The sequence below is a fragment of the Schistocerca serialis genome, chromosome 5 (genome assembly GCF_023864345.2).
Source record: "Schistocerca serialis cubense isolate TAMUIC-IGC-003099 chromosome 5, iqSchSeri2.2, whole genome shotgun sequence".
NCBI lineage: Eukaryota > Metazoa > Arthropoda > Insecta > Orthoptera > Acrididae > Schistocerca > Schistocerca serialis.
Window position 1 is genome coordinate 33,492,218 of NC_064642.1, and position 13,800 is coordinate 33,506,017.

Here is a 13,800-nt window from a genome sequence, read left to right on the forward strand (position 1 = left end):
CCGTATCCTGCTACGACATGAGCATGGGATTCTCCTCACATACCTCTACTGAGTTGTTCCTAGCACAGCTGAGAATTGCCAACACCGTCACAAACATTTGGCAACACTGTGACAGTGCAATCACTTCCACGTATGGTACTGAATTGACTTGCTAAATTCGCTTGATATTCCCTTTCCATTTGAATGAATCGTGCTATATAATCCTCATGTAAACTAAGAAACTGAAACTGAAAATTCAATCTTTTGGCTAAAGAAATGCTGTTCTTCACGTAAGTGACAACTTTTATTATCTTTCACGATGTGTTATGAGGCTGAGCGACCAATACCATGATTAGAGCGGAGTGCTTGCAGCAGTCTGTCCGTAGCCCCGTGGTACAGCCCGTGTCTCGTGTCGCAACGGCTCAAAGAATCGTCGGTTCTAACCGTGCTAGGAGCCAGCGTGTGCGAGCTTTTTTCTCTAATTTATTTTATGGAGCTGTAACGAAATCGGAAGAAAAACCTTTACACTTCAAGTCCTCGTGGTAGCTCGACCCAGTAATAGATATTGGCTTTCTGACTGTCAAGCTGCTTCACAGTACAAGCGTCTCTGAAGAAATTCGAATCGACCGTCAACGATACGAATTTCAATCTTGTTCTTCACATAAGACTGACATGCCAGGGTGATAAGTATGAAGGGAATGAACCTCTTGATCACTGTAGGGTAGCAGTTAGAAACTCTCTCCAGACATTTATCAACAGCGGCTCTAGCGACTTACTTTTTCTCTGGGTAGCTTCAAATATGGGCAATTTTGTCGCCTTAAATCCAATTGAATATTTTAAATATCACTTCTGAATAGCGTCCACTTCTCCATTAATTAATGTATAGACCTCAAAACAAGCAATATGCCTGAGTAGCTATGTAGCAGTTTCTGAAAGGTATTGACACTATGTTTTGCATCCATTTACCAGAGGGAATCAAAGAAAGGAACCAAACACATTACACTGCATTTACTCTCTGTGCCTTGACTAACACATACGAATCCATGAAAAAAATAAATTATGTGAAGAATCTCTTGTCAAAGGAAAAAGAACAGGATATGACACTTTAATTATAGCGCACTGGATCACAATGAAATTAAATCTGTGCCACATTGATGTATTGCATACTAGTGTAATAAAATACTCACCAAATAAAAACGGTTTTGTGCTTCCGTTGCAATAGAGTGTGAAACACAAATTGTAGACAGATTTTATTGGTCACTACTCAACAACATTAAGGGGCTCCGGAACGCCCTATACTTGCAATGTTAAAATAACGCTTATAAATTACATCTTTCCTCACAAAGTATTTGAGGTAGGAAGTTGAACTTTTTACAGATTATTTATTGGAATATGGGCTACAACTTAACACAGGGATTTTATAAAATTTTAGTTCAGTTATTAAAGATGATTTTTTTTTTCAATTGTAATGAAAATTCGCAACATTTTTTTGCAAATTTTTATTTATATATTCAAAAATATACAGTATTTTGGAAAAAGGCTGTGTTAAATTATGCAGAAGGTACTGTGTAACATTTACTGAAAGTTTGAAACAAATATGTTTGGAAGATCCTTAGAAAACATGTAATTAGTATGAGAAAATAAAAGTTTTGGGAATCGAGCGACAAAGATTGGATTAACTTTTTAGTGCATTCCAGGTCCATAGGATGGATTATCTTCATCCTCTGCAAACTCCTCCTCCAGCTTCCTCTTGTTCCTCCTCCTGTTTACTCTTGCTTGTATTTCTAGACTCTTTACAGCCCTGTCTGCAGCCCGAAGGCGTTCCTTGTCTAAAGCAAGCATCGCTCGTACCATGTTAGAACCTATCTTCATTCCCATTTTCTTCAGTTGCAGTTACTGCAACACTGTTCCAAAAGGTGGTCATGTATGAACACTTATCACATTTCAGTTGTATTTCACTAGCAAGTCCTACGTGCTTTATTATGGAGAGTTCCAGACCAACTTCACTACAATGAATACATCTTACACAGTTTGAAAAAATTCCTTTGAGAACCGACATATCAAATATTTCATTCACATCCGATTCGCCCATAAAACATTCATAGTTTTCACTCATTGAACCAAGCTTCTTCTGTGAAGTGTTTTCTTTCCCACTTTGACTGCTATGGGCAGGTGTACTCGAGAGGTTAGGTTCACTCACTTGGTTATCGTCTTTATTGTTTACAGTAATAACACATACCTTTGGTTTTCCAACATTTCTCCTTTTCTTAAAAGCCTTCAGAGGATTTCTAATAACTTTACTTTTACTCATTATTATACTTCAACAAAACAGAGACTCAAGAAACAGAATTAATTACGAATATTTTCGAGATAACGACAGAGTAAATAAACATGAAACAATCGACAATCACACCAGCGATATATATTGAACCATCACAGGTTAGCCACAACACATACTTTATCTCACATCATTAAAATGTACCTGATGAACACGGACGTTAATAATAACACCATTTGACAGCAGTTTAACAGCGCCACAGTGGGTCACTCCCATGTAGAACACATTTCAAAAAAAATTTAAAAATAGTTGTAGTCTTCGGAATTGAATAAATTATATATCTATTAAAAGGTAATAGTCTGCAGATTCAGAAAATGCAAAAAAGTAAAAATTGAACTTTTCATGATTTTGAGCCTTTCCGGAGCCCCTTAAAGCATTTCACATCGTCGAGAGTGAGGAGTGGAGCAGACGTTGCCGGCAGAAGGCAGCGCAGTGGCCCAGCCCCGCCGGTAGGCAGCAAACGCGTCACGCAGAACTCAGACGCAAGCGGTGTTCAGAGGCGGATGGTCAGCCAAGAAATCTCTCGCTAAAATATTGTTGAAACAAACTGTTATTACCAATGTGACAGAAAGCGAAATATTTTGTAGATTCGCATAAAATACACTCATAGCTTCAGCACCGAGAGGAAAGGGGGGTTAAAAATTATGTCGACGTGTGCTCCCGGTTGCCAGATGTCTTAGTAGCTAGTCCTGCGTTTTACCTCAAGACTGCAATTGCAGTGGAAAATGGTGCACTCAGACTGCACTCAAGACTTCCTCCGGGAAGTTACGCAGTCTACAAGGTAGCCAGATCAAGCATATTGCAGAACATAGAATTCTGATGGCAGCACTATTGAGTTGTCCATCTTACGGACAATTTTTTTGTTTAAGACTGTATTTACAACACATATTGCACGCTGAACACCCAGAAAAATTAACAAAACAAAATTATTTTATGAGAGCAACGTTAGCTACAGCGTTCGAAGTATTCATATTATTGTATACGTGTGTGTATTGCCCACTCAAGGAAGACTAGCATACACAGCCCTAGATACCGTATTATAAATACGCCTCACTTTGTGGATGAACTCAGACTTAGGATGATAATCATTTTGAATATTTGGCAGAACTGTACCCATTGGTGTTAAACTCGTTTGCAAACCAATGATTCCCACAGCTACAGGAACACTACTTGTGATACCTCTTAGACAAAATACTTATGCAGTGCTATAAGACGAAAAGATCGACCTGACATAAACTGTGGGAAGTTTGTCTCACAACCTGCTTACCCGGATAAAGAGCTCTTTCTATTTGAGATATCTGTGAACGATGCTGCATAAGACGATTTAAGAAGAAACTACATTCCTTCAGCTACGACAATGTCTAAAGAAATCGTCTTAACGGCACTAAATCGTGGTTTGTGAATCGTTTACTGGCTGTATTCAGCCGCATTTCGCTGGTTGGAAGGCAAAAAGCTTACTGTCAGAATCTGAACATTACTGTTGTCAGTATGATGTTGCACTGCCCAGGGTCTGTAATGATAAAGGGCCCGTTTAGGTCAGGCATATTGTATACAGAAGTGGAAGAGAGAGCACCACTAAATTCCACAATCCGCCTGCATTGCATACACACAGAAATTACTGTTACAGTGTACTATTGGTGTGAATTGCATATTTTCCGGTGAAAACGAGCACTGGCAAACAGTCTTCGCCTCATTAGGTTACTTAAACTGGTGTCACTCTGAGCTACAATTTATTGTCAGCGACTAAGTATAAGGTCAATGAGTCGGATGCGGGTTTTGCCACTGTGAAATACTTTCCTACATTATAGAAGTGAAATTTGTACATGAACTAATAATGCGAAAATTTTGAACTTGGATAGCTTACAATGAAAGTCTTTCTGTTTATTGCAAAGGAAAACAACTGATTTTCTAAAACATTCTCTGCCATACACAACTTGAAACAGGTCACGTCGACCAAATCTTTGGAAGAACTGACAGCGACGTATAACGGAAGGCAGTAAGCTCCCTTGGCTTTTGGTTTTACAGTATTCGACAGCCATTTCTAGGCGCAAGTAAATTAAGAAAGGCAGCGCGTTTTTGTTATCAAGTAACGTCTTCATCAATTACTTTAGTTTTAATGTAATCTGCGAGTAATTGCTGATGTTTGATATTAACATGAAAAGGACTCCGTAGACAGGGAAAGAACCTCTTCTTGGGCAACTACTTCTATAATGACCAAAAGGCATTAAATGATCGTCAAGCACATGTGTTCCAGCAACGGTATGAAGAAAATCATGGTAACAATGACGGTAATAATCGAATTGTCCGGTAACTCCACACTTCACAGTGGATTTTCTCGAACTAAGAAATTTGCTGAATTAGTGAATATTTCAAAATGGCTTTACATCGAGCCTATGATGCCTAGAAGAGTCTTTACATCCTGCTGACATGAGAATAGCATAATCTCCACGTCAGAAGATTGCTTCTACTTAACCATTTAATAGACTCGCATTTTTTCCACCATGACTAATTTTGTAAGTTAAGCATATCATCCGTTACAGCACATTCCTGGGGCTGGGAAATGTGCCCACAATGGTCTGGTGAAACGAACTATCACAGATGCAATGCGTGGGTTCAGGCATTTACTTTTAAGAAGCACAAACAGATTTACTTTACCTCTGGTAACCTCAAGAGAAAGACGATACAATCCAGAATCCGCATTAAACATCACGTTCCTTCACTACCAATTGGGCAGAGCCGGTTTACGTTGGGAAATGACATAGGCGGAAGTCATGGTAAACAGAAATACTGTCTCCAGGAAACTTACTTGCATTAGAAAATTTTATTTTATTTGATGAAACGATAGCCATTTAAAGGAACAGGGCTCTCAGATTTCTTGTACTTGATTGAACTAGAGACGTTGAAAAATTTGGTGCTGGGCTGTGATTCGAATTCGTATCTCATCTTTCGAGGATCTGAATCTCTCGGAACAGTATAGTTCAATCATTTCGTTCCTTTTCCCAAGACTACAATCTTCTCTAGGTCTCCTCCAAAGGAGGAGGGTGGGTGTGAATCCTGATCCAGTACAAAAATATTCATAATTTCATTGCAAGCCCTATTACGTGCATACCAGTCTGCTAGTGACAATTAACGTGCATTTTTAATGTTTGTTCATGTGTTGCCAACAATCACAATAGGTGTCGTTATTACTGGTCAAACACGCACACATCTTACTGTTGGTGAGTAAGCAAGTGTTACTTAAGCAGTGTTCGTGGGTGATAGAGATGGGGCGGTAGGTGGGCGGTTCGATTGTCGCTCAGGCACAAAAATTTGTATCCTTATTTTAGATTCAAACATCTAGCAGCTGGTAAGAAAAACCGATACGTAGCATTAGAATTTACTTAGTTAACAATCCGATTGCGTACTGGGTTCGTATCTCCGTCACAGAACTTCACATCATGCGCTTCATCTTTAAATGCATGAACACTTTGTTCCTTCTGAATGGAGGTATATCACACATCTTTCGTGGTTAGTTAACAGGGACGAAAGGGTCTTTAAAGGAGTCCCAGTTTATTACAAAAACTGTCGTCTTTTATTTTTCAAGATAGATTTGGTTACTGATATTGGCGAAAATTTCTGTAATTCGTGCCTCTTCATGTCTAGTCAGAAATATGATTCGTTTAGATTAGATTAGATTAAATACTTGTTCCATAGATCATGAATACGACATTTCGTAATAATGTAGAATGTGTCATTTTAATGACAGATTTCTTTACAACCATGGTTCAGTTTCTTTGCAGCAATATTTTACTCCCTCTCTCATTCCTTTTTATTTTTATCTCTCTCCCTCACTCTCTCTCTCTCTCTCTCTCTCTCTCTCTCTCACACACACACACACACTCACACACACACACACACACACACACACACACACACACACACACACACACACACACACATACATACATACATACATACACACACATACATACATACATACATACACGCACACACACACACACACACACACACACACACAAGCACACAGTCTTTTTTATTTTTATTTGTTTGTTGTGCTCGACTATCGAAGAGGCACGAATACGTTCGTCAATGATATTCTTAGTTTTGAGTACGCTCCCGAAAGATATACAAAACAACTATGAGAGTTACTGATTAATGAAGCTTAGTTTGCAGTCAGTTCTGAGTGTTATTAGTAACTACGCTCCAGTCCCTAAACCCAAATGTGAATCAGACGGATTATGATGTGTTGGCAAATGTGCCAACACCTTGTAGATAGAGGAGGCCGAAATGCACGCTATCTAACGCAGACGGGCGTGAATTCTGGAACAGGATAAGTAGTGAATTCTAATAAGAAAAGTATGCAGCTCCTCGAATACTTAACTTTTATATAGTCCTTTGGTTTACAACGTTCTTGATGAGACATTTCATACGATAACTCTCAAGCTATGTAAGGCAAATGGCGCCTTGCTAGGTCGTAGCCATGGACTTAGCTGAAGGCTATTCTGTGTCTCGGCAAATGAGCGATAAGGCTTCGTCAGTGTAGTCGCTAGCAAAGTCGTCGTACAACTGGGGCGAGTGCTATTCCGTATCTCGAGACCTGCCTTGTGGTGGCGCTCGGTCTGCGATCACACAGTGGCGACACGCGGGTCCGACACGTACTAAATGGACCGCGGCCGATTTAAGCTACCACCTAGCAAGTGTGGTGTCAGGCGGTGACACCACAGATTACGTATTCCAGGCCGTAGCAGCCGCGTCAGCTATGATCACTTCCCAGCCCACTGTAGGATCACATCGGTTCGTCTTCTTCCTGCCAGTAATGTAACTGAGATTTGGCAACAAGACAAGGTATATTTGGCAACTCTGTGATCGACGAGTTACTTCCTGGTGTGCACGGAATTAAGCCTCAAAGTTCACTTCACTTTTCCTGTCATTTCCATTGAATAATCTGAGTTATTGTTAGCGCTTGAGCTATAACAAAAGATTGTAGATTTACGGTTTTCAGCCCAGGAAAGTCGTTGCACGTGAACATCGCATCTAATCTCGTCCTTTAAATAGCGGTTTACGAGTTCTAGCCACTACTGGTCTGGTAAGAGAAGACCTATCCGCATGTCTCTTCCCTAGCTCTGTGGAAACTTGGTAACCGGAGACAAAGCGTCTGTTATGGTTTGCGGTTCCAGTCTTGCTAAGTGCAACGTTTTTATCCCTTCTGTGAAAGAGCTACAAGCAGTCAGATCACACATCGATAAGGATATCGCAAGAAAATACTTTCGGCTCATAGTGCAATGGTGAAGAACTTACAATGCTGCACAAGAGGTAACGCCTCTTTCCAGTGCTGACAAACAAATTTTGGGTTTCTAGGAATACATAACTATATTTATGAAATGCCATATTTGCATACCACTTGAGTATGACACAGAATACCAATCAAACAAAGACCCAATCTAAATCTACGTGATTAGTATTTTACTAATTCGTGCCGATAGAGGCACGCTTGTGTACAGATACTCAGTTTTATTGAAACAGACTTTCGTCGTAAGGTTATCGTGGGTAGTTTTATTTCATTTCTTATAATACAGTGCACAATTTTCGTACGGTTTCTTTTAGTGTTGTTAAAACATTAATTAACATGAGAGAGAAATTAATCATCAACGATATATACGAATTCTCTGATATTATCTATAACAGTCTGACAATACACATGCAGTTTCTTAATTACATGCATGTAGAAAACTTGTTCTGAGTTAAAGCTGTCAAACAAGGTTTTATGAAGAATAAAATGCCACTTCCACAAGACAGCTAATGTAGAAAATACTTTTCTGACGTATTTTAGCACGATGCGCTCTCCCCATACATAATACAAAAGTTTCGAGATGCAACTGCAGCCTGGCCATCTATTACACCTGAAAAGAACAAAATGTCGCAGAAGTTTGCCCTTTTTCCGCATGCGACTATTTTGGGTTGGAAGTGAAGCGAATTATGTTTAAAGTTCCATTAAATCGGTAACTTCAGCAGACAGCAGTACGGCGTTTTAAAAAAATGTAGTACTGAATGTACCCAAACTCGCGACGTCTTATCAACAGTGCGCGACGCTTACCGATACGCTACTAGCTGACACGTAGCTGCAACACCTCCAGAACTGAACAACAATTCCTCCAGAACTTGCGCATTGCACAGTGCTGTGAGATAATGCATATGGCCGGATCTAGACTTCTGAGAGACAGACAGTTACTGCTTTTCTTTTGCACTACAGGACGTTTTTAACAAACAGATAGCGCAATAGAGTAGATCAACTTGAAAGGATTACTTGCTGTTTAAATTTCTGCATCCTACACTGTTGGCAGTTCTGTGTAGGTGTCAGTTACGTGATTTTATTTCGGTGATTACAAAATAGAGTCGAATGTATGCACTGGGTAGCCGAGACAGCTAGTTCATGGCGATTCGGTCAACCAAGTAAATGAATGTTCTGAACATGCTGCAAACCACTACAGGGAGTCTGTGTGTCACAATTCTCATCCAGTGTGGCGCATTATTGTTATGATAGAAAAATGAGTGATAGAGAAGGGAATCTGGTAGTGTCTTGGATTGATGCTAGGTTCATATGCTTATAGTCTGGGTTCGATTCCAACTTCTGCTAATGATTTTTGATAAGTAGAGACAGATTCTGCTCTCTTCTGGATACGCCAAGTGGAGAAGGTGTAATGGCGTTGGGGTCTGACATTCATGTTAAACATGATATTCCTTCTCTACCAAGTAGACGTTAGGTTCAACCACAATAAAGTCAGGAGTCGCAACACGTAGAAACTCTATCAACAGTAACCTTTCTTATAATAGTTATTTGTTTCTAGTGACGAAACAAACACTATGTAGGGTCACAGGACACTTATTTCATCTTTTATTTGAGCTTCTGTATGTCGATAAAATTGGTTCTGATCTGGGAATGCAACTCAGATCGCCAATAACGCGGAATTTGATCCCTTCGTGACAATACAGCTCGACTGCAATTTGTTGCTTGTTCAAAACTGCAGATTCCTCAATATCTACACATATTGCACGTGAAAGGGTTTCGAATCCTGGCCCGGCACTAATTTTTCATTATGTATTATCAGGCTCTAGCGTGAGAACACCTACCTGCTGGTGGGTAATAATTCTGATTTTTAATGTATTGTCATTCGTTGTCGACACTAACGGTATCTGACGTTTTTGAGTCCCAGTGAAACACAGAACTGTTTGCGAAATCATTGTAAATTCAAGGTTGTTATTCTGTGCTGCTGGTGGAGAAAAATTCGGTAGCTGACGTCTCTTTGTGTGCTGTCAACAACGATACGTGTGGGGCTCGATTCCCAGTCAGCACTGAACTCTTTGTCATATTATTTCTAGCTCAAACATGCTCCCATGTCGCTGCTGGTGTAACAAACCCACTTTTAACGTTCGTTTTCTCTAAAATATAACAGCGATAGGTGCCAGGTTGGAGTCCTGGGAAAGAAAAAATTAATGTTTCGTCTCGTCATTTCAGTTAAAACATCTAGCTATTGCCGAGAAAATCCAATATGTCACAGTTGATTGGGCTTCGATGACAATCCAATTAGGTTCTGGGTTCGAATCCCTGTCCAACACAAAGCCTTAACTCACGGCATTTCAAGTAAGTTACTACATGTGTAGAAGCACTATTTAACATCTCTCGTAGTTCGTTAACAAGGACAATAGATGCTGGATAGGGATTCGCGTCCGTTAACAATGTTTACGTTATGTAATTTAAAGTTGATATTTGCTAACTGATACTGTCTAAAATCGAGGTATGTCACTCTCCGTATGCGTAGTGAAGAATGACTCTTAGTTTTCGTCAGTCACGAAGTCTTTGCTTAGTCTGCATAACCTGGGTTTGAATCCATATGCAGAACTAGACGGATCGCCGTGTCATTTGAAGTTCATACATATTCTCAACCAGCTGCTTGTGAATAATTTAAAATTTTAATGTGATTTTGTGTTAAATAATAAGTACGGTATGTTATTTTGAAGAGGAAATCATGAATACGACGAACTTACTAATTGAATTACCTATCTGCGGTAATAATGGTAGTGGTAACATTTCATGTATGTCATTTATTGTAATAAATGTGAGCTTATAAGCCTGAAGAACAGTCTTATTTGTGATAAGATGTTTCCTGATATTTGTAGTACCTTGGTATTACTTTACATCTTGAGTTATTGCGAAACAGAGCAGTATTTTCTAGTGGTGACTTTTTGGAACCATTTTCAATAGTCTAACGTCTGTACCGAGGGGCGATTAGAGGACCTGCTAGACAGCTGCGCTATGTGGGTTGCATTCGAATCAGGCGAAATGCAATTCAGGTCGTTCGGATACTTTTGAGCACGACTGTACACCCGTGCATGTCTTTGACAGAGGAACTGTAACAGGTCAGGTGTATCCGGAAGTCATTTTGCACCTGTATGTCCGCCTTTTCAGGTGTGCAGTGGGTCCCACTTTCCTCCTGATGGATGATGACGTACGGCCCCACCGAGCTGCCATCGTGGAGGAGTACCTTTAAACAGAAGATATCAGGCGAATGGAGTGGCCTGCCTGTTCTCCAGATCTAAACCCCATCGAGAAAGTCTGGGATGTTCTTGGTCGACGTATCACTGTACGTCTTCAAACTCCTACGACACTTTAGGAGCTCCGACAGTGCAGGCCGGAGTGGCCGTGCGGTTCTAGGCGCTACAGTCTGGAACCGAGCGACCGCTACGGTCGCAGGTTCGAATCCTGCCTCGGGCATGGATGTGTGTGATGTCCTTAGGTTAGTTAGATTTAATTAGTTCTAAGTTCTAGGCGACTGATGACCTCAGACGTTAAGTCGCATAGTGCTCAGAGCCATTTGAGCTCCGACAGCTCCGACAGGCACTGGTGCAAGAATGGGAGGCTATAACCCAGCAACTGCTCGACCACCTGATCCAGAGTATGCCAACCCGTTGTGCTGCCTGTGTACGTGTGCATGGTGATCATATCCCGTATTGATGTCGGGGTACACGAGAAAATGGTTCAAATGGCTCTGAGCACTACGGGACTTAACATGTGTGGTCATCAGTCCCCTAGAACTTAGAACTACTTAAACCTAACTAACCTAAGGACATCACACACATCCATGTCCGAAGCAGGATTCGAACCTGCGACCGTAGCGGTCACGCGGTTCCAGACTGAAGCGCCTAGAACCGCACGGCCACACCGGCCGGCCTACACGCGCAGGAAAGATGTTGTTTTTTTTTAGCACATGTGTTTGGGGACGGTTTTCTCAACTTATTACCAATAGCCGGCCGGAGTGGCCGAGCGGTTCTAGGCGCTACGGTCTGGAGCAGCGCGACCGCTGAGGTCGCAGGTTCGAATCCTGCCTCGGGCATGGATGTGTGTGATGTCCTTAGGTTATGTAGGTTTAAGTAGTTCTAAGTTCTAGGGGACCGATGAGCTCAGAAGTTAAGTGCCATAGTGCTCAGAGCCATTTGAACCATTATTACCAATACCGTGGACTTACAGATCTGTGTCGTGTGTGTTTCCTACGTGCCTATGCTATTAGCGCCAGTTTTGTGTAATGCCACGTTGTGTGGCACCACATTCTCCAATTATCCTTAATTTATGAGCATGTGTGTACATAGATGGATCGCGCGTGTCGTATTTATCTGGAGAACTTGGTATAGTTCCCATGTTGTTGTTGTGGTCTTCAGTCCTGAGACTGGTTTGATGCAGCTCTCCATGCTACTCTATCCTGTGCAAGCTTTTTCATCTCCCAGTACCTACTGCAACCTACATCCTTCTGAATCTGCTTAGTGTATTCATCTCTTGGTCTCCCTCTACGATTTTTACCCTCCACGCTGCCCTCCAATACTAAATTGGTGATCCCTTGATGCCTCAGAACATGTCCTACCAACCGATCCCTTCTTCTGGTCAAGTTGTGCCACAAACTTCTCTTCTCCCCAATCCTATTCAATACTTGCTCATTAGTTATGTGATCTACCCATCTAATCTTCAGCATTCTTCTGTAGCACCACATTTCGAAAGCTTCTATTCTCTTCTTGTCCAAACTATTTATCGTCCATGTTTCACTTCCATACATGGCTACACTCCATACGAATACTTTCAGAAATGACTTCCTGACACTTAAATCTATACTGGATGTTAACAAATTTCTCTTCTTCAGAAACGCTTTCCTTGCCATTGCCAGCCTACATTTTATATCCTCTCTACTTCGACCATCATCAGTTATTTTGCTCCCCAAATAGCAAAACTCCTTTACTACTTTAAGTGCCTCATTTCCTAATCTAATTCCCTCAGCATCACCCGACTTAATTAGACTACATTCCATTATCCTTGTTTTGCTTTTGTTGATGTTCATCTTATATCCTCCTTTCAAGACACTGTCCATTCCATTCAACTGCTCTTCCAAGTCCTTTGCTGTCTCTGACAGAATTACAATGTCATCGGCGAACCTCAAAGTTTTTATTTCTTCTCCATGAATTTTAATACCTACTCCAAATTTTTCTTTTGTTTCCTTTACTGCTTGCTCAATATACAGATTGAACAACATCGGGGAGAGGCTACAACCCTGTCTTACTCCCTTCCCAACCACTGCTTCCCTTTCATGTCCCTCGACTCTTATAACTGCCATCTGGTTTCTGTACAAATTGTAAATAGCCTTTCGCTCCCTGTATTTTACCCCTGCCACCTTTAGAATTTGAAAGAGAGTATTCCAGTCAGCATTGTCAAAAGCTTTCTCTAAGTCTACAAATGCTAGAAACGTAGGTTTGCCTTTCCTTAATCTTTCTTCTAAGATAAGTCGTAAGGTCAGTATTGCCTCACGTGTTCCAGTGTTTCTACGGAATCCAAACTGATCTTCCCCGAGGTTGGCTTCTACTAGTTTTTCCATTCGTCTGTAAAGAATTCGTGTTAGTATTTTGCAGCTGTGACTTATTAAGCTGATAGTTCGGTAATTTTCACATCTGTCAACACCTGCTTTCTTTGGGATTGGAATTATTATATTCTTCTTGAAGTCTGAGGGTATTTCGCCTGTTTCATACATCTTGCTCACCAGATGGTAGAGTTTTGTCAGGACTGGCTCTCCCACGGCCGTCAGTAGTTCCAATGGAATATTGTCTACTCCGGGGGCCTTGTTCCGACTCAGGTCTTTCAGTGCTCTGTCAAACTCTTCACGCAGTATCATATCTCCCATTTCATCTTCATCTACATCCTCTTCCATTTCCGTAATATTGTCCTCAAGTACATCGCCCTTGTAAAGACCCTCTATATACTCCTTCCACCTTTCTGCTTTCCCTTCTTTGCTTAGAACTGGGTTTCCATCTGAGGTCTTGATATTCATACAAGTCGTTCTCTTATCTCCAAAGGTCTCTTTAATTTTCCTGTAGGCGGTATCTATCTTACCCCTAGTGAGATAGGCCTCTACACCCTTACATTTGTCCTCTAGCCATCCCTGCTTAGCCAT